At 44.9% G+C, this 22,695-nt stretch overlaps 1 pseudogene; it reads left to right on the forward strand.

Annotated features, from left to right (window-relative positions):
• The first annotated feature begins 1,973 nt into the window (after positions 1-1,973).
• On the forward strand, positions 1,974-2,931 carry LOC121499109 (annotated as a pseudogene).
• The last annotated feature ends 19,764 nt before the right edge of the window (positions 2,932-22,695 follow it).

Below are 22,695 nucleotides of genomic sequence, written 5' to 3' on the forward strand. Positions count from 1 at the left end.
ACAGATTAATCATTTGCTGAAACACACAAAGACTGAAGATACAGTCATTTGTAATTTTGCTGAACTTCACATTTGAATCTCAAAGACTTGGAAGTTAATGCTCAGGAATGGCTAAGTTTCTGAGAAAACAGTCACCTAACATTTTCATTAGGAGCTTTGTTGTACTCTAGTTATCCACTTTTCTAAGATGACTTAAATGAAATACACAAAAACCTTATTTCTCTGTAAAATGTGGTCCTCATTTGAGAAAAAACTTGGTCATTTAAAGTATTATAATGTGCTAGTCCAAGCATCATTATCATAAATTTTAAGACAAAGTCTAGATCCTATAAAATATTTGTTATTCTAGAATTTGGCCTGTCAGAGATATCGGGGCAAGTTAATTTTGACGTAGCTGGCCGTTTATTTTCTAGAGGACAGGATTCCTGAAAGCAGGAACACTTTGTGAATCTCTCTGAATCTCCTATGCCAGAGTTCTGACCTAATGTAAATTTTCATTAAGCAAATATGAGAGTGACTTTATATCAAGGTTTAGTTGGTGCAGTACCAATAGGACAAACATAATGTAATCTTCCAGTAGCAATTTTTTTTTCAAATTTCAAACCCATGAATTTCACAGATGACTAAATTCATATTTGCTTCTTCTTAGAAGATCTCTCTTCCCAGAGCAAAAAGACGAACTTAGTTTCTTTTCCCATTCCAAAAATTATCTCACAAAAACATATACACATTATGGCCTGAAGAAAATGAATGGTAATTGTACGTTTAATCAGTAATCTTTTTGACTTTTTTTTTTTTTTTAAGATTTATTTATTCTAGAGAGAGAGCCATGTGGAAAGGGGCAGAGGTAAGAGGGAAAGTGAAATTAGGAGACTCCCTACTGAGCCCCAGGCAGGGCTCAATGTCACCACCTATGAGACCACCACCTGAGCAGAAACCAAGAGAACTATGTTTAACCATCTGAGCCACCAGGCACCCCATCTTCCTTACTTTTTTAGGAGTGGAAAACAAATGCTCTTGATTAGAACTTTACTGAACTTGGGACTCCTGGGTGGCTCAGCTGTTGAGCACCTGCCTTTGGCTCAGGTGGTGATCCCAGGATCCAGGATTGACTCCCACATCAGGCTCCTGCGAAGAGCCTCCTTCTCCCTCTGCCTATGTCTCTGCCTCTCTCTTTCTCTGTGTCTCTCATGAATAAATAAATAAATCTTTAAAAAAGAACTTCACTGAACTTTAATTTTCACAAACAGGATGCCACCCTGAGTTTGTTTCATACTTCAAAGTCTCAAAAAAAAAAAAAATGGAGCTATATATGTTATATAGCCTGGATAATTTAATAAGATTGATATTTTATTTTATTTTATTTTATTTTATTTTATTTTATTTTATTTTATTTTTTATTTATGATAGTCACAGAGAGAGAGAGAGGCAGAGACACAGGCGGAGGGAGAAGCAGGCTCCATGCACCGGGAGCCTGATGTGGGATTCGATCCCGGGTCTCCAGGATCGCGCCCTGGGCCAAAGGCAGGCGCCAAACCGCTGCGCCACCCAGGGATCCCAAGATTGATATTTTAAATATCTATGAATTTAGGAATGAAAATAGATGGATATATGAATATAGATACAGATAAATATAGAAATAGACAATCCTATATCTTGAGTTTCTAGCTCTATAAATAACCTCAAAATGGAGTAGAAAATGTGATGAAATTGCCTATATTTCTTCCTAAATGACTTTCGGTCATTAGTTCATCATTTATTTGTGACACAGTAGGGTTTTATTTTATAGTTAACATTTGCGCCATTGCTAAGATCCAATTTCCTGTGTACACAAAGGGTATCCTAATAAAAACCATCTTGTGTTGTTTAAAAAAAAAAAAAATTATATGAAGTGAGTGCTCAGGTGCGCTGGGACCAGACAGCCGCTCTGGAATCCCTGCTAGATTCCCTCTGCGTGTCAGGGAGCCGTGGCCATGGCCACCTACAAACTGGCACTGATCTCAGGGCGAGAGTGCCTGGAACCTGGAGCACTGCTTCAGGGGCTGGTAGGACGTGACCTGAGCCAAGCTGGCACAAGAAGGAAAAGCACGATGGCCAGGCACTGTGCTGGCTCGGAGTTTGACACTTGCTTTACCTCAGTGCAGAAGAGAGCAATTCAGACAGTGCTGAACTCCACTGACCAAACGTGGCTGCCAGTAGTGAGGACTTGGCACTCCTGTGAGTGACACTATGGGGTTCTGACTGGCCTCAATAAAGCAGAGACTACTGCCACGCATGGCGAGACCCAGAAAAGAACTGGAGATGCTCTTATGATGCCCTACCACCTCTGATGGAGCCTGGCCATCCCTTCTACAGCAACATTAGCAAGAATCACAGGTGTGCAGAGCTCATTGAATAGCCCCTACCCTCCTGTGAGAGTCTAAAGTACACAGTTGCCAGAACTCTGCCCTTTTAGAAAGAAGAAATACCCCCGGATCAAAGAGGGGAAATGGGTACAGATTGTAGCCCATGGCAACAACCTTCTGGACATTGCCAGCATCTGGAGGGTCTTTCCTTTTTTTTTTTTTTTTTAATTTTTTTTTATTTATTTATGATAGGCACACAGTGAGAGAGAGAGAGAGAGAGGCAGAGACACAGGCAGAGGGAGAAGCAGGCTCCATGCACCGGGAGCCCGACGTGGGATTCGATCTCAGGTCTCCAGGATCGCGCCCTGGGCGAAAGGCAAGCGCTAAACCACTGCGCCACCCAGGGATCTCTGGAGGGTCTTTCCAAAGAAGCTATCATTGAGCTGAACCTGCCAACTAGTATTCCCGTGTCTATGAATTAGACAAGAACTTTAAGCCCATCAAGACCAGGCAGCTCCTGGGGGATGGAGAGAACATGGGTAAAGCCATGGAAGCTGTGGCTGCCCAGAGCAAGGCCAAAAAGTGAAGGCAAGCAGGCAGCTGCTTTCCCAAGAACATCTTCCCTGTCCATCCCATTCTTCTGCACTTCTGGCACATGTCACCCTGACCACATCTGTAGACATCTTAAGTTTTAGCTGCAAATGGCGACCAATGCCCCTAATTAATTTAGCTATTTTGTTTCTTGCATCCCCTCCTTTCACATAATCTAGTCAGAATGGCACTTCTGGGGCATGGGTCCTTAGTTCAAGCTGAGGGAAGGCTCTTATTCAAGAATAGAGACTTAGTAACTCTGGAGTTTTTGCTACCACTTTTTTATTTAGAACCTGATTGAGTTGGGGAGAGGAAAGACACAGGCTCGGTGTGGCCAATAAGAAGCAGATTGGGGGCAGCCCAGGTGGCTCAGCGGTTTAGGCCGCCTTCAGCCCGGGGTGTGATCCTGGAGTCCCAGGATCGAGTCCCACATCGGGCTCCCTGCATGGGGCCTGCTTCTCCCTCTGCCTGTGTCTCTGCCTCTCTCTCTCTCTCTGTCTGTGTGTCTCTCGTGAATAAATAAATAAAATCTTTAAAAAAAAAAGAAGAAGAAGAAGAAGAAGCAGCAGATGGGTAGGCTTGTGTGCGGCAGCCTTGAGACCTGCCATTAGAGTCTGGCAGTAGACCCGGAGTCTCTCCTTACCTTCAGCCGACTGTAGTCCCAGGTGGGGCGGGATAAGGGGAAGGCAGCATTTATGAGGTCTGGGTTTTGAGTCGGCGTCTGTCCTCTCCCAGGACAGACTTCCCGGCTTCCACCTGAATTTGTTCTCTCTCCTCGGTGGTGAAGAGACCCTGCAAGAGCTGTTGGTGGTCATCCCAAGTAGGCTGGTGGGTAAAGAGAACAGGATCTAAAAGCCCGATTAGATCTCTGGGATTATCAGAGAACTTTGTATTTTGGGTTTTCCAATTATAGAAATCACTGGTGGAGAACGGCCAACATAACATTAGCTGGTCACCAGTCTCGTCGGGGGGCCTCCTGGTGCGGGGAGGAAGGGCGGTGGAGTCGGCTGGGGCCGACCGGTGGGTCTGACCGCGTGTCCCCGCTGCTGGCCTGCACACAGGGATGCCCTGGTCAGGGAGGGGGCGCCCCTTCTGCAGCCCCCGAGCCCCAATGGAGGGGCGGAAGGGGCAGGGGGTGCCTGGTAGAGCAGCTGGAGAATCAGGCCCTCCGGGGAGGAATCCTGGAAGACCAGATAAAGGGGCGCCTGGGGCGTAGAGTCGGTCTCCTTCTCGGCTTTCCCCAGGGCTAGAATCTCGGTGGGTCCTGCTTTGGGGGGTAAAAATGGTTTTAGCCAAGGAGGGGGATTCTCTATCATATCCTGCCAGATCAGGATGTAGGGAACCTGGTCAGGGTGGCTGTTCGGTTTGTCCCTGAAGACCACGGCCTTAACCCGTAAGATACTAGGTAGGTGGAAAGTTCCTTCCTGGGGCCATCCCACCTCAAAGGTTGGCCATTCTGAGATGCAGTAAATTTGGAATTTCTCTCTCCGTATGTCTGTGCTCAGAATACGAGCTCCGTCCCTAACTCCGAGAGGTGGGAGAGCCTAAGAGACAGGGCAGTGGTTTCTGTCTCCCCCGTGTGTCCCCAAAACACACCAAGACACAGACAGTAAAGACGATTAACAAGTACCCAACAACACAGACAAAGGCACAAACAGTTAACAAGGACACAGTAACACAACGAACCTGCCACCGCAGAGACCAAACAGAAAGTAACCCGAAGGGCTGGCAGTTGGCCCCCCTTAGAGATGAGGACCCCCGTCCCCCTTACAGATGAGGACCCCCGTCCCTCCTTACAGATGAGGACCCCCATCCCCTTACAGATGAGGACCCCCATCCCCTTACAGATGAGGACCGCATCCTCCTTACAGATGAGGACCCCGTCCCCCTTACAGATGAGGACCCCCGTCCCCCTTACAGATGAGGACCCCGTCCCCCTTACAGATGAGGACCCCCGTCCCCCTTACAGATGAGGACCCCGTCCCCCTTACAGATGAGGACCCCCGTCCCCTTACAGATGAGGACCCCCGTCCCCCTTACAGATGAGGACCCCCGTCCCCCTTACAGATGAGGACCCCGTCCCCCTTACAGATGAGGACCCCCGTCGTCCTTACAGATGAGGACCCCGTCCCCCTTACAGATGAGGACCCCCATCCCCTTACAGATGAGGACCCCCGTCCCCCTTACAGATGAGGACCCCCGTCCCTTACAGATGAGGACCCCCGTCCCCCTTACAGATGAGGACCCCCGTCCCCCTTACAGATGAGGACCCCCATCCCCCTTACAGATGAGGACCCCCATCCCCTTACAGATGAGGACCCCCGTCCCCCTTACAGATGAGGACCCCCGTCGTCCTTACAGATGAGGACCCCCGTCCCCTTACAGATGAGGACCCCCGTCGTCCTTACAGATGAGGACCCCCGTCCCCCTTACAGATGAGGACCCCGTCGTCCTTACAGATGAGGACCCCCGTCCCCCTTACAGATGAGGACCCCGTCGTCCTTACAGATGAGGACCCCCATCCCCCTTACAGATGAGGACCCCGTCGTCCTTACAGATGAGGACCCCCATCCCCCTTACAGATGAGGACCCCCGTCCCCCTTACAGATGAGGACCCCCGTCCCCCTTACAGATGAGGACCCCGTCCCCTTACAGATGAGGACCCCGTCGTCCCCTTACAGATGAGGACCCCCGTCCCCTTACAGATGGAGGACCCCCCGTTCGTCCGTACAGATGAGGACCCCCATCCCCCTTACGATGAGACCCCCGTCGTCCCCTTACAGATGAGGACCCCCGTCCCCCTTACAGATGAGGACCCCCGTCCCCCTTACAGATGAGGACCCCCGTCCCCCTTACAGATGAGGACCCCCAGTCCCCTTACAGATTGAGGACCCCCGTCCCCTTACAGATGAGGACCCCCAGTCCCCCTGACCAGATGAGGGACCCCCGTCCCCCTTACAGATGGGGGGGGAGGACCCCACGTCCCCCTACAGATGAGGACCCCCGTCCCCCTTACAGATGAGGACCCCCGTCGTCCCTTACAGAGAGGACCCCGTCCCCCCTTACAGATGAGGACCCCCCCCGTCGTCCCCTTTACAGATGAGGACCCCCATCCCCTTACAGATCGAGGGCCCCCCACCATCCCCCTTACATGAGACCCCCCGTCGCTTACAGCTGAGGACCCCCAGTCCCCTTACAGATGAGGACCCCCGTCCCCTTACAGATGAGGACCCCCGTCCCCCTTACAGATGAGGACCCCCATCCACTTACAGATGAGGACCCCCGTCCCCCTTACAGATGAGGACCCCCGTCCCCCTTACAGATGAGGACCCCCATCCCCCTTACAGATGAGGACCCCCGTCCCCTTACAGATGAGGACCCCCGTCGCCTTACAGATGAGGACCCCCGTCCCCCTTACAGATGAGGACCCCCGTCCCCCTTACAGATGAGGACCCCCGTCCCCCTTACAGATGAGGACCCCCGTCCCCTTACAGAGAGGACCCCGTCCCCCTTACAGATGAGGACCCCGTCGTCCTTACAGATGAGGACCCCCATCCCCCTTACAGATGAGGACCCCGTCCCCTTACAGATGAGGACCCCCATCCCCCTTACAGATGAGGACCCCCGTCCCCCTTACAGATGAGGACCCCCGTCCCCCTTACAGATGAGGACCCCGTCCCCCTTACAGATGAGGACCCCCGTCCCCCTTACAGATGAGGACCCCGTCGTCCTTACAGATGAGGACCCCGTCCCCCTTACAGATGAGGACCCCGTCCTCCTTACAGATGAGGACCCCCGTCCCCCTTACAGATGAGGACCCCCGTCCCCTTACAGATGAGGACCCCCGTCCCCCTTACAGAATGAGGACCCCCCGTCCCTTACAGATGAGGACCCCCGTCCCCTTACAGAATGAGGACCCCCTACAGATGACCCAGGTCCTTACAGATGAGGACCCGTCCCCCCTCAGATGACCCGTCGACCTTACAGATGAGGACCCCCGTCCCCCTTACAGATGAGGAACCCCGTCGTCCCCTTACAGATGAGGACCCCAGTCCCACCTTACAGATGAGGACCCCTGTCGTCCTCTTACAGATGAGCGACCACCCGTCCACCTTACAGATGAGACCCCGCTCGTCCTTACAGATGAGGGACCCCCATCACCCTTACAGATGAGGACCCCGTGACCCATTACCGATGAGGACCCCCATCCTACAGATGAGGACCCCGTACCCTTACGATGAGCGAACCCCCGTCCCCCTCTACAGCTGAGGGACCCCGCTCCCCCCTTACAGATGAGGACCCCCGGTCCCCTTACAGTATGAGGGACCCCCCCCCGTCCTCCCTTACAGATGAGGACCCCGTCGTCCCTTACAGATGAGGACGCCCCCGTCCCATACAGATGAGGACCCCGTCGTCCTTACAGATGAGGACCCCCATCCCCTTACAGATGAGGACCCCGTCCCTCCTTACCGATGAGGACCCACGTCCCCTTACAGATGAGGACCCCCGTCCCCCTTACAGATGAGAGACCCCGTCGTCCCTTACAGATGAGGACCCCCGTCCCCCTTACAGATGAGACCCCGTCCCCCTTCACAGATGAGGACCCCGTCCCCTTACAGATGAGGACCCCCGTCCCCCTTACAGATGAGGACCCCGTCCCCCTTACAGATGAGGACCCCCATCCCCCTTACAGATGAGGACCCCCGTCCCCCTTACAGATGAGGACCCCCATCCCCCTTACAGATGAGGACCCCCGTCCCCTTACAGATGAGGACCCCCGTCCCCCTTACAGATGAGGACCCCCGTCCCCCTTCACAGATGAGGACCCCCATCCCCCTTACAGATGAGGACCCCCGTCCCCCTTACAGATGAGGACCCCCATCCCCTTACAGATGAGGACCCCCGTCCACCTTACAGATGAGGACCCCCGTCCCCCTTACAGATGAGGACCCCCGTCCCCCTTACAGATGAGGACCCCCATCCCCCTTACAGATGAGGACCCCCGTCCCCCTTACAGATGAGGACCCCCGTCCCCTTACAGATGAGGACCCCGTCCCCCTTACAGATGAGGACCCCCGTCCCCCTTACAGATGAGGACCCCCGTCCCCCTTACAGATGAGGACCCCGTCGTCCTTACAGATGAGGACCCCCGTCCCCCTTACAGATGAGGACCCCGTCGTCCTTACAGATGAGGACCCCCATCCCCCTTACAGATGAGGACCCCGTCGTCCTTACAGATGAGGACCCCCGTCCCCTTACAGATGAGGACCCCCGTCCCCCTTCACAGATGAGGACCCCTGTCCCCTTACAGATGAGGACCCCCGCGTCCTTACAGATGAGGACCCCCGTCCCCCTTACAGATGAGGACCCTCGTCCTCCAGGCGGGGTCAAGGTACATCTCCTCAAGGCCCCGTTGCTGCCCCCCACTGCGTCCCCCTAAGCCAGTGCCGACCCCATACAGATCGGAATTCCTACAGGTAAAAGTACAGTTTAGAGCTCTCAGAGAATTTGTGTGCAAAAGGTGGAAAAGTTGAGTGCACCCACCACGGGTGAAACCCTCCAGATGGGGTCCTGGAGGTCCCTCTGATCCCAGAGGAGCCCCTAAATGTTGTGCCCAAGATTCCGAATCCGAGAAACCACCAAGAATCCGAGAAACCACCAAGAATCCGAGAAACCACCAAGAATCCGAGAAACCACCGAGGAGCCGACACTGATGCAGCCCACGAGGGCTTATTAGCAAGCTGGAGCTTGGGTGCAAGTGCACCAGGTACAGCGGAGCGGGACTTGGACCCCGAGGTGGGTCTTAGCTTAGCTTGAAGGGCTGGTCTCGGGGACCTCCAGAGGGGCTGGAGCAATTCCCCCAGTTCTGTTTACATTCTGATATGGGGCCTTCAAGGGCACTGAGCTCTGTTCTCATTCCAATAGGGGCTTCCTGCCCTTGGCTCAGTTCTTATGCTCATGTGGGGCTTTCTGGGACATTAACCTGTAAACTTTTGTTTTTTTCCTGCCCCTGAAGTAATGTAAATTTCAGCTCTTCTTCCAGGGGCCTGGGAAGGCTGGACGAGTGCTAAGGCTGGACTCAAAGTGGAAGGGCCTTCATGTCTCGGCCTCCACAATAGCAAACTAGACACCAACAGAGACTTGGCAAAGCAGTTGTGTACCTAACTGTCCACTCTTGGCCCTGTCCTGACCCATAACTGATCAGTGACGGCTGGTACACACGTGAACCCACCCACAGGGTATTTTTTCAATCCTTTAATCAAGAATGGACTCTTGAACAGGGCCAAAGAAATGCTCTTTTGGCATGAGGATTATCTGAGCTCTCTTTTTTGAAAAATCTGCTGCTGCAGGAGAAGTTCTGAAAACCAGAGCATAAGTTTCCTTTTGTATGGAAATTCTACGTTTATATAGGAAATTTCCATTTATAAAAGCGTCTCACTTTTCTGTACCAAAGAGGAAGAGGACTGAACAACTCTCATGAATGGGAAATCAGACTTAAATTCGTAGAGCAAACTGCTGCCAGCTGAACCCAAGACTTGATCTTTCCTGCTAACCTGCTTGCACCCACCGACCTTTGTCCCACATTTTTCCTTATATTCTTCTTTCTACCTTATCTCTTCATTCAAGCAAAGGAGCCTACAGGCACAACATTCCATTATGGAAACCAAAACTACCCCTGAGGCAATAAGGACTACCCAGAGGAAGAGCTCTGTATCCCCTCCCCCACCACAGCTACCACTTGGACCACTTTGATCTTAATCTTTGACTCCTGTCTTTTCAGATGGACCATGGGCTGACCACTGGGATGACCCATAATTACCTTTACCTCATTATAATACCAAATTCTCTGTGCAAGGAGGATCATAAGCCTCATTTACATAGCAGTGTCTGTGTAGGCATGTGTCCTTAGGGTGCATGGAGGCCTTATCCACACAGTGACAAAGCTTGACTATCTAAATGTGGACTCGACCAGCTCCTGGTGGAGACCTGGAGACTTACAGCAATGCCAAATTCCATCCGACGCCAACAAGTGTTTCCTGTTCCCCTCAAGCCAGTTCTCACGGGTGTCCCTGACCTTTGCCATTCTGGGCACAACCAGGAAGTCTGCTGATGAGCTGATGAGCGGCACCTTGGATATCAGACTCCCACAGAAGCACTGGGGATCACAAATTTCCCTTCCCCACATCTGGGGTGCAACAATGGGACTCCCCTCGCTCCGGGAGGATGGCCTGCTGGGATGAAGCAGTGCCTGTTTACAGAGGCCCAGAGGTGCTGGAAACCTGAGGGCAGATGGTACCTGAGGAGCAAAGTGCGCATGTGCTAGCTTCTCCAGCCCGTCAGCAAGGTAACTTGGCATCGGTCCCTGGGTCAGGCCATGTAACAGGAAGAGTCACAGAGGACAAATGGGGTTGTTGCAAACAGTCCATCCTCCTCCAAACAGTAGCTCATGCCTCTTGCCAGATCCGGTAAGTTTTCAGAGCAGATCTTGGGGGATCTTGGAAGCCATCCCAGGTCCAACTGTAGTCTCCGACCACTGTGGGATAGAAGACACCCGGGAACTATGGTTGCCAGACAGGCCTTTAGTCCCATAAGGACAGCAAGGCCAAGTTAGGAAGTAACTTGTTTTGGAAAGCAAATCTGTGCTCAGAGCCTGAGTTTGTCTTTACACTTTATTTACCCCAGATTTTCTGTGGGAATTTAATAACACACACAGAGTGATGTCTGTTAGTAAGCCAATAATAAATAACATATTCCAGATCAATGATAGATTGATCACACTGTTGTTGCAGGCAAGAGTTGATGAAAAGAATACAGTGCAAATTTAGCTAAGACGTACCTTTATACGAATTGGTCCTCGGGAGATTGGCTTAGCCACGCAGGCTGTGTCCAGCTCCTAGCACCAAAGTAAAAGGCCCCATAGCTAGAGCACGCTGCTAGGTAGCAAGGGCACTGGCTCCCACTAGGAGGATGATTTTCCTCGGGGGACCACACTGCACAGCTTTCAGCCTTCAGCCCTGCTGCTACGGGACTCACCTTTAGCACCGGGGGAGGGAGGCCAATTGCCCTCTCGGTCTTCGGAAAGCTATTTGCCATCAGCAAAGAGATGCCCTGGCCAGACCAAACACTCTCAGATGGTTTTACAAACCCTTTGCCTTTATGAGTTAAAAGTCACCTTGCCGCAGTTGCCTGTTCATGTTTTTACTGATAAGTGCCAGCAGAGCCCCTCAGCACTTCAGCTACTGAGTTCTGAGCAGAACAGATAGGACACACAACACTTCATTATTATATCAGAACAACCCTTTTCTTTGTCTTTATCATAACCAAGTGGATTAAAACAACCTCACCTAAGTGATAAGGAAGTGGATTTGAAATCCTATCAGACCAATACATGATAGTAACCACCTCCACTCAAACTCTCCTATCAGTGTGGAAGTGTGAAGGGCCACTCCAGAGGGACTCCTGGGGAAACTTAGAGCAGTCCCAATACCTGCCGGTGGCTGCATAGTGGCAAACCATGAGTCCTTGAGCCGCTGCGACAGAGCATTCAGGCACCCTGGATTGGTCCCAGGATCCGGAATTGATGGGGATCCACAAAGCTTCTGGTGGGGACTCCTGGGTGTGTCACAGCAAAGCCAAATTCCGCCCTGCTCCAAAACAGCCTTTGCTGTTTTCTTGAAGCTAGTTCTCATGAAAGTCCTACAGCCGTACCACGCTAGGCATGGCAAGGACGTTCACTGATGAGAAACACTAGGGGACATTATGCCCAGAAATGCACTGAGAATCCCCAGGCATAGGGCCACAAGGGGTCTGACTCAAATGATCTTCCCCCTCCATGTCAAGAGCATAGTATGGGCACCCCAAGCTCCAGGAAAATGACCTGCTGGCACCAGGGGGCTCCTGTTCACACAGACTTAAAGGTCCTAGACATCTGAGGGCAAGAGACAACCAGGAGCAAAGTGCAAATGTGTTAGCTGCTCTGACCCTGCAGGCAGGCATCCCTGGGACAGTCCATGGGTCAGGGCCCTGGTAGGATCAGTTAGGGCAACAGGTTGAAACCTGTTGGGAACACACGCCTGCCAGCTTCTTCCAGCTCCAAAACAGAATAGCCAATCTGCCTGACACCAAATTTTTTGGGAACTTAGAGCATACCTTGCTGGATCTTGGAAGCCATTTGGGACCTGATCATTGCCAAGTGGGATGGGAATTATGATATTCAGACCAGCTTCTAGTCCCATAACTACCATCCAAACTTTATCATCAATGCAGCAATGTGGAGAAATTCTGCTCTAGGGAGATGGCTGAGGGGACTGGAGCAGGTCGTATTCAAGAGGTTATAAGGGCCTGATGCCTGTTGGCAGGCTCAGGGGGAAAACTGCCCTTGCATGAGCCACTGTGACTCAGCAGCTAAGTACCTTTGGATAGATCCCCAGGTCTGGGAATCATAATGATATACGAGGATTCCAGTGGGGCTTTGGAAGATTTACTTCGATACCAACTCTAAAACAATTTCCTGCTCCCCTGAGGCCAGATGTCACAGGAACCTCTGAGCCTTGCCATCCAGGGTGGAATCAGAAGTTCTCTAATGAGAGCACCTGGGAGACATGACTCCCTCCCACAGAGGTGCTGAGTATCCCCCAGCCACAGGGCCACAAAGAGTCTCACTCAAAAGACCTTCCCCTCTCCATATCAGGGATGCAGTGTCAGGACCCCTATCCAGAAAGGTAGGGTGGGCTGGGGCTGGGCTGAGGTGGTGTTCACACAGGCCTAGAATTCCTGGAAACCAAAGGCAGGAGCTGCCAGGGAGCAAAGTATGCATGTGCCAACCACTCTGACCTGGCAGCTAGGCCTCTTGGAATTGGTTCCTGGGTCAGGGCCATGTAAGGATAGTCAGGACAATAGCTGGGCTCATGTGAGGTACACACAACGTGACCCTACAGAGTGAAAAAGATGTTTCTAAAATGATGAAATGGTTATCAGGTGATTAAGCTTATTCTCATTCAGTGAAACAAACTGGTATGTTGTGTCTCCAGATTTGATGCAATTTGGGAGGACTATAAATCACTTTTGTAGTATTCCTACCAAAAATATTAATCTGAATCATTAATGAGTCCAGATTTTGGAATAACTTAAAAACCTTAACAATATGCCAATGCATAGATGCCACATGCCCTGTTCCACTATCAGGATAGAAGAGGTGTTTGGAAGCAATGACCAGTTCAAATGTTGGCAATAAATAAATATTTCAAGTGGAAAAAATGTTTCAGTTGTGTATTCAACTTCCAAAACCAGAATTAAAATTAGGAAAGGGAAAGACACAAGGTCAGAAAGCTGAAAAATACAGCAAATTTTTGAAAACCTGTCTAGAGGATAACTATGGATATGGTTATCGATACACAGAATTGATTGAAATTAAATATACAGTACACTACCCAAGTCTCTGAGAGTTTTATTGCCTAAAGAATCCATGATCTGGGACTGAAAATGAATGTTACTATGTAAGAAATAAAAGAACCATTGGTTCCTAGCCTTCTAGGGGCAAAAATAAGGCCTGGAAAGCTGCTTAGTTCCCACAGAGGAAGGATGTCCCAATGTCTATTTTAGATGCGGCCAAGGAGGATACAGGAAAAGAAAGAGTTTCCCATGGTGAAGCCGAGCCATGGAGATCAAGCCCCCCCAGGAAGAAAAACTAAAACTTGAACAAAGCACAAAACACCTCCTGGGTAGGGGCCTCCAAAATGTCTGTCTCAAGGAATATTATCGTTGGGCCGTCCCTTAGGAAGGGATGAGAAGATGTTGCCTTTGGGAAGGGCAGTGCGCTGGATATGTGGTGAGTACAGACTTGGTTGTAATTCGTGCTATCTGCTAAGCATTTTGGCTTTCAACGCTTAAGTAAAATTAAAGGATTGAATTTCCTTTTGGTTGGGCAGAGTCATGAGATTCGTTCTATGGCCAAATGGTTGGAGGAGCATTGATGTGTGTCTGCCTGACCAGGACATTCAATTACTCTTGCAAGCTCCCTGGAACTTTGTTTTTCTTTTCTCAGATAATGGGCAACTGAACCCTGGATGTCTATAAGAAGTAAAAACTCCCCTTCATCCCATCCCCTGACCTCCAGATGTCTCCTCAGAATGGATATTCTACATAAGCAAGAAATAGACCTCTGTGTTTAAGCTACCAATATTAAGTATCTTTTAACTATTTTTTTGTTTCTGCAGTATGATCTACTTTATCCTGAACGATACAGAAGTCCTCTGCTTCCAAGGGCATTTTACCTGGGTACCCAGAGAGACACGCCAATGAATAGATTGTTGTGTGAGTCAGGACCCCAGGAGGAAATATATTTCACCCCAGATGTTCGAGTGAAGATATTTAAAAATAGGGACCACTCACAGAGATACGTACAAAGTAAATTATCAAACAAGAGACAATGAGGCACACCAAGACCAGTGAGAGCAGGAAGCTGTTACTACACTTGGGGTTGAAGGGACAAGGGGAGGAATAGAGATATGGAAACCAAGTAGGAGCTGGTGCTCCAGAGGAAGGCCGCCTGGGGACTCTCATACAGAAGGAGGCATGATTGTGACAAGGGAGGAGACAAGAAACACCAGATTTCTTCCTCCTGCTATTGTACCTACTGCCTCATATCTGGTCAGCCATGGGTCTGAGAAAGAAATTCTAAATAGCTTTCTCAGATGTGGAGAAGAGAAGAAGTCTTGGGTAGGGAATGGAGAGTGATTGGTCAGAATGACCTTATGGAGCCCTGATCAAAGATTTAGAGTATCAGGTGGGGGGGGGGGGCGCTTTCATAAAAGCCATAAATTCTGTTGAAACAAGCCTTAAAATAAATTTATGAATTTTTATGCTCAAGAAGCACTTGTGTAGAGCAGTAGCATTATCTTTGTGAAATGATTTCTAATAATATTCAACTCAGAAATATAATTGCAGGCAGCCTGCGTGGCTCAATGGTTTAGTGCCGCCTTCAGCCCGGGGTGTGATCCTGGAGACCTGGGATCGAGTCCCATGTCAGGCTCCCTGCATGGAGCCTGCTTCTCCCTCTGCCCGTGTCTCTGCCTCTCTCTCTCTCTCTCTCTCTCTCTCTCTCATGAATAAATAAATAAAATCTTAAAAAAAAAAGAAATATAATTGCTTAATTATTGATTGTTGTGCTACATGTCTGAGCTAACTGGGAAAAAAAAAAAAAAAGCATATTCTCAGAGTACTCATTCCTGAATGTATTTTTTAAAAAGAAGCTCAAAAGCTGTACAAAAACAAAAACAGAGAGAGAGAGAGAGAGAGAGAGAGAGAGAGAGTAAAAATCTCAGCATTTGCAGTCAACACCCTAGAGAGAAAAACCCTCTCAGCTTATTTCACATGCTTACTTGCCAAGTAACTCCACAACAGCCCTATGAGACCCTTTTGGGTAATAGTATTATTGATGCTTACACCAAAGAATTGTCATTTTAATAACTAGCAAGAAAATTTCAATCTTTCTACTTTTGAGAGTCACTTGAACTTCTTGACCACATGTGAAAATGACCTGCCAGGAATCAAAATATGAAAATGAAATGTATTGTCACACACATTAATGCAGACAAAACACTAGTTATTGTAGAATTATAATTGGTTTTCAGATGATAAAACAGTAAGTTGTTATAACAAATTGTTATAAATAAGTTGTTAATAATAAATTACTTGTAAACTGTCCCTATGCAGCCATAAAATATATTAACTAGAATATGGCACAGTATTTGGAAGTTCACATAATGCTGTGTCTTGTGGGAATTACAGAGTTGTGAATAAGGCATCACTTCCTCTCCCAAGTTTGGAGTAAATGAGCCAGAGTGAATGATTCCCTGTGTGTTCTTTGTTCTTCATATTGGCTCTTTCATGTTCCTACTAAAAAATTGTGCATAAAAAGCACCTTTCAGCAGTAGTGTTCTAATCAACAGTGGCATTCCTGTGACTGTGGGCCTTGGCCCCAGGTGCACGGGAACTAAGATGAACTCCTGCTGTGAGGAGTAGCCATGCTGCTGTTCTAGAAGTTTGTTTTTCTGACTTCCTCACATTTAGTTAGAGTTACTGTCCATCCTTCTGAATATCGTTTCAGCCTGATGAGGCACAGGGCTCTTGTATAAACTCTTCCTAATCTGGTTCCCAAAAGACTTCCATGATCACCCGTGAACCTGTCAGGGCTGGGTTGAGAAATCTTTCCAGTGGAGCAGGCCTGAGACTGCACACTGCTTCCGTCATACAGCAGGGTGGAAGCTTGGGTGTCCACGAAGGACACAGTGAGGATACAAAAAGAAGGACAAGAGTGTACAACTAGGGTCCTGGACCATAGAACTCTGAGGTGGGTGACATTATCACTCATAAGCTTATTTCCCTACCTGACACTCACTTCCCTCCACCCTGGTGGGATGTATCTGGTGATGCAGAGAAGAGGTACCTAAAGCCCTGCCTCTCAATTCCAGGCTATGTTCGGAAGTCCTCAATATATCTGATCTTGCAGACATCCAAAACAATTGCATCGTTTACAGATTTCAAATTCTTTTAAATATTTTGGGATTTCAAATGTTTGGTGAGCAACTGTTTACCCTCCTGGTCTCAGAGGCATATTCACGTTGTATTTCATGATCATATTCTTTTTAACTTGAAATAATTCTACCTCAATTTTCCATCTTGTTTCCTTTCCATTGTTTCATTGAATGTACTTCAAGAACTATCATATACTATTTTGAGAGGGTTCTTTTTTATTTTCCACCAACAAATTTTTAATGATTTATTTTCTTGACAGCCAATTTGCATTTGCATTGTTTGCCTTATAATTGCTCCTTTTTTTTTTTCACTTGATAGTCATTTTATTTTCATTCTTCTTAGTCTCCCCTGAAGATGTTGCAAACTGTATTTGCTCAATATTAAAAGAAGTTATCTCCAAGGTTAAGATTAACCATATTTCCAGTATTTTTGGCTTTAAAGCTATGACTTTTATTTTTAAACACATGTGAATCCTAAATGTAATAATCCTTAGCAGAAGCTTACTTATATTAAATACACTGGCAAAAAAACAAATTGATATTGTATTTAAAAACTACACGTGGGCAGGACTTCTAGCATGGAGGAATCAAAACCTTAATGCATATACTATCACATAAAAGCAACAAAAATGCTAAGTAAATTAACAAAATCATTTTTTACAGAACTCTGGAAATTAACCAAAGGGATACAATTATCTGAAGAGCATTTATTCAGGAAAAACTACCAAACCTCAGTAAGGACAAGGAGGCTTATAGCATTTTAATTGTTCTCCTCTCATACCCCGTCTCCTGCTCCTTAGCAGCCTTGATAGAAGGCATCCTGGTTGCACAGGATAGGATAGACCAGGCTTGCTACTCCTTGAAAATCCCTATCCCTAGGGTATTGCCACTATTTGACCTTAGAAAAGCTCCTTAGAAAAGCTACATTCACATAGTGTTTTATTTGATCTGACTCAGACCTTTGCCCTTCTGAAAATCTTTGTCCCTGGGGTGATTTTTGAAAATAATCAGCCTCAATTTTTTAACTTTGTTTAACAGTGGCAGCTGCCTAAGGCTGTGATACCAGTTCCTTCAAACAAGCACACAGCCAAAAATTTTCAAGAATGATTTGGGGAAAGATTTATAAAAAGAGAGCTTTTAAAAGTGAAAACACATTCCTGGGGTATAGAAGGCCATGTGCATATGCAGGAAAGTCCTGAGAAACCCTACTCACCTCTAGATGACCTTGAAGCTTGGTGTAAGCAAACTTGAAAGTTATAGAGAAATTGTCAAAAATACTTGAATGTCAGATCTCTCTCTCTCTCTCCCCCTGCCTCCCCACCCTCCTCCCCCCCCCCCCAACACACACACACACCACATTGGAAAGGAGTAGAAGACTCACTGGTCCAAGGCACACTGACCAATCATTAACAAAAATCTAAGTTAACTGCGTGGAGACTTCAGTGATCACATAAGATACAGGATACAGACTTCACATACTTAATCCAAGAAAGTCAATAAGGAAAAATAATAACAAAACAGCAATAACCACAAATCCTGTATGACTATGTATTTGGAGGGTGTATAGAATCTAATTTCCAGAGTTACAACATTATGTTATCTAAATGTCCAATTTTCACCAAAATATTTTAAAACACACAAAGAAACAGGGCACTATGGCTTCCAGAAAGCAAAAATAGCAACTGGCAAAGATGTAGAAGAATATTAGCAACCAGCTTGAATTAACAAACACCTTAGTACACTCCGGCCAGTAGTAGGATATATGATGTTTTCAAGTACACATGGAGGAATCAAAACCAGCATCGACCATTTGACTAGGTCATAAACCAAGTACTAATAAAAGTAAAAGGACTGGGGATCTCTGGGTGGTGCAGCGGTTTGGCGCCTGCCTTTCGCCTGGGGCATGATCCTGGAGACCTGGGATCGAATCCCACGTCGGGCTCCTGGTGCATGGAGCCTGCTTCTCCCTCTGCCTGTGTCTGTGCCTCTCTCTCTCTCTCTCTGTGACTATCATAAATAAATTTTAAAAAATTTAAAAAAAAAGTTAAAAAAAAAAGTAAAAGGACTGAAATTATATAAAGTGTATTCTTTGACTACAATAGAATTAAATTAGAAATCAATAACAGAAAGTAATTTTGGGAAAGGATAAATATTTGGAAATTAAACAGTAGCTTTCTAAGCAACACAAACCACACATGGGTGAAAGAAGAAATTACCAGATAGATAAGAAATTTTTACTCGAATGAAAACAAAATACAACATATTAACATTAATGGAATATGGCTTAAGCAGGATTTAGTTTTTCTAATCTGCTTTAAATGTTTATATTAGAAATGAAGAATGATCTCAAAACAATCTAAGCTGTCTCCTTTAGAATATTAATAAATGGCTAAATAAATAGTGTTATATTACTACGATGAGGTGTTATTTGGCAATAAAAAGAATAAAGTACTGATACATGCTATAAGGTTGATGAACTTCAAAATAATTTAGGTAAGGTGACAGAAAGCAGATACAAGAGACAACATATAGTATGATACCCTTTATATGAAATGTCCATAAATGAAGATTTACAGAGACAGAAAATAGATTAATGATTTCTTGGGGACAGAAGTACAGATAGTACCTGTACATTAGCATGAGAGATCTTATTGAGAAGATGTATTTGCTCTAAAACTGATTTATGGTGATGGTTGTAGCACTCAGTAAAGTTTCTAAAAAATCATTGAATTTTACATTTTAAGGAAATTAATTTGTAAAATGTGAAATATACTTCAATAAAACTGTTAAAAAAGAAACTACTTACATCTATGAAAAGATAGATAGTACCTACAGTGACACTTCTAGGTATCTCCCTCTAAAAATATTTTTCAAATAAAATGGAAATATAACTCTGTCAGCAATAGTTAGTTTACAACCATTCCATGGCGTACTTTATGATGTATAAGACTAGTTTTTTTTTTTTTTCAAAATAGTCAATTAATGAAGCAACTGACTTAACCAAACAAAGAAAAATAAGTAATGGTATAAAACTAAAATCTATCAAAATGTCTGCTTGGCAGATTATACTATAATTCTTTGTACAAAATAGTAAACAGCAAGAGAACCAAATTTTTGAAATCTTCAAATTGTTTTTCATTCTTGTAGTCATTATTTATTGCTGCGTATGGAACCAACCTTCACACCAGCCTCTCATTTCTTCAAGGTATGTTCATGCACCTCTCCCACAAAGTGGCCCCTTTACTAAAAACTACCCCATTTCCAAATTCACTAACTTTAGCATTCCACTCTCTGATTACAAACCTTCATCCTTTCAACTTGTTTGCTTATTTGATTCTTTAGATCTGTTCTTAAATCTTAAATGATTTCAATGTATTGAGTCCTCTGAATTTTCCCTTTTACCAGCCTTCTCATTTCTTTTCTCTTCATCTAATTAAATTGTCATGGGTATCTCAATAATGTATCTGCTGTTCTAGTTAAGATTAGGTTTAGTTTGATAATTAAAAATAAAAATAACAACATGATAGATGGTTATTTTTCTCTAAATGGTTAAAAAAACAACACAACTTTAAGTAATTGAGAGATAAAACCACTGTCAACATAGAATTCCATGCACAGCATAAATGCCATTCAAAATAAAAAGCTAAGGGAATTGCATCAAAAAGAATAAAACATGTAGAAACAAATTTAATCAAAGAATTATAAGACCTGTACACTGAAAACTATAAGACGTTGATGAAAGAAATTGAAGAAGACATAAATAAATGAAAAGATATTCCATTCTGTGAATTAGAAGAATTAATATTATGAAAATATCCATACCACCCAAAGCAATCTACAGATTCAATGCAATTCCTATCAAAATTCCAATGGGAATTTCCATAGAAATAGAACAAAATCCGTAAAATTTATATGGAACCATGAAACACGACAAATAGCAATGGCAGTTTTGAGAAAGAACAAAACTAGAGGCATCACACTCCATGATTTCAAACTATAAAACCATAGTAATCAAAACAGTGGATTATTGGTATAAAAACACGTCAATGGAACAGAATATAAATAAACCCAAGACATCAGTCTGGGAGATAATTTCTTGAATCTGACTTCAAAAGCAAAAGCAAGGGACGCCTGGGTGGCTCAACAGTTGAGCGGAGGCTCCGGACATGATCCCAGGGTCCTGGGTTAGAGGCCAACATGGGGCTCCCTATGGGGAGCCTGCTTCTCCCTCTGCCTATGTATCTGCCTCTGTGTGTGTGTGTGTGTGTGTGTGTGTCTCATGAATAAATAAATAATATCTTTTAAAAAAAATCAAAAGCAATAAAAACAAAAGTAAACAGATGAAAGTACAAAGTACATCAAACTAAAAAGCTTCATATGACAAAAGAAGCCATCAATAAGGTGAAAATTCAAGACATGAAATGGGAGAAAATATTTGCAAATCATATACTTGAAATGGGGTTAATATCCAAAATATATAAAGAACTTATATAACTCAATAACAAAACACAAAAAAAACCTAATTGAAAAATAGGCAGAGGATCTGAATAAACTTTATTACAAAGAAGACATACAAATGGCCAACAGGTACATGAAAAGATATTAGACAATTATTCATAGGGAAATGAAAATCAAAAACATAATAAGTTATCACCTCCCACCTGTTAGAATGGTTATTATTAAAAGGACAAGAAATAATCAATCCTGGTAAGAAGAAAAAGGAGTCCCTATGCATTGTTAGTGGAAATATAAATTGGTACAGTCACTACAGAAAACAGTATGGAGGTGCCTCAAAATATTTAAAATGGAACTATCACAGATTTAGAAATTCCACTTCTGGGTATTTATCCAAAGAAAATAAAATAAAAACATTAATTTGAAAAGATATCTGTACCCCCATGTTCATTGTAGTATAATTTAAAATAGCCAAGAATGGAAACAACCTAAGTGTACATTGAATCGATACATTTTATATGCCATAAAAAAGAATGAAATCTTGCCACTGGTGACAACATGAATGGATCTTGAAGGCATTATGCTAAGTGAAATAAGCCAGACAGAGAAAAACAAATATCGTATGATCTTACTTATATAGGAAATTTAAAAAACAAGGAAATAAACAAAAAATAACCAAGCCTATAGATACAGAGAACAGACTGGTGTTTGTGCCCCAGAGGCAGGGGTGGGTGAGTGGGCCAAATGGGTAAAGGAAACCAAAAGGCACGAACTTTCAGTTATTTTTTTTTAAATATTTTATTTATTTATTCATGAGAGACATAGAGAAAGAGGCAGAGATACAGGCAGAGGGAGAAGCAGGCTCCATTCAGGGAGCCAGAAGTGGGACTTGATCCCAGGACCCAGGGATCACGTCCTGAGCCAAAGGCAGATGCTCAACCACTGAGCCACCAAGCACCCCCAAACCTTCAGTTATAAAATAAATTAGTTGTAGGTATATAATGTACAGTGTAGTAACTATGATTAATAATACTGCATTGCGTATTTGAAATTTGCTAAAAGAGTATATCTTAAAAGTACTCATCATGAGAAAAAGAAAACCATACCTATGAATGGTAATCAATGTTTACTAGACACTGTGGTGATCATTTTGCAATATATACAAATATCAAATCATTTTGTTGTATAGTAAATGCTAATACAGTGTTATTTGTCAATTAGACATAATTTAAAAAAATTGATTGACATAACGTATGAAAAGTAAAGTGTCTGCTACATACTAGGCACTCAATAAACAATGGTGGAACCTAACAAAAAGTGAGATTTAAGACTTTTTCAGGAAACAAAACCTGAAAAAAAAATTATTTGCCATTACGCCAGTACTACAAGAAATGTCAAGGTATTTCTCCAAGTAAGAAGGGAAAATAATACCAGATAAATGGAAAGAATAAGTATGAGAGTAAATGTATAAAATAAATTTTCCTCAGTTTTCATCTCCTTAATATATGACTGACAGTTGAAACGAAAACATAATAATAGTAATACACTGTTAGATTTGAAGCATATCTAGAAATAAAACTATGATAATTCAACAAACAACAAGAGTAGAAAGCAAATAACAAAATGGCACATTAAAACTCAAGTTATAAACACAAATTGTAAAAAAAATTAAAAAAAAAATAAAAAATAAAAAATAAAAATAAATAAATAAATAAATAAACACAAATTGTGTTAAATGCACGAGGCCTAAAAACCTAACTTAACAGGTA

The sequence above is a fragment of the Vulpes lagopus genome, chromosome 9, assembly GCF_018345385.1.
Source record: "Vulpes lagopus strain Blue_001 chromosome 9, ASM1834538v1, whole genome shotgun sequence".
NCBI classification, from domain to species: Eukaryota; Metazoa; Chordata; class Mammalia; order Carnivora; family Canidae; genus Vulpes; species Vulpes lagopus.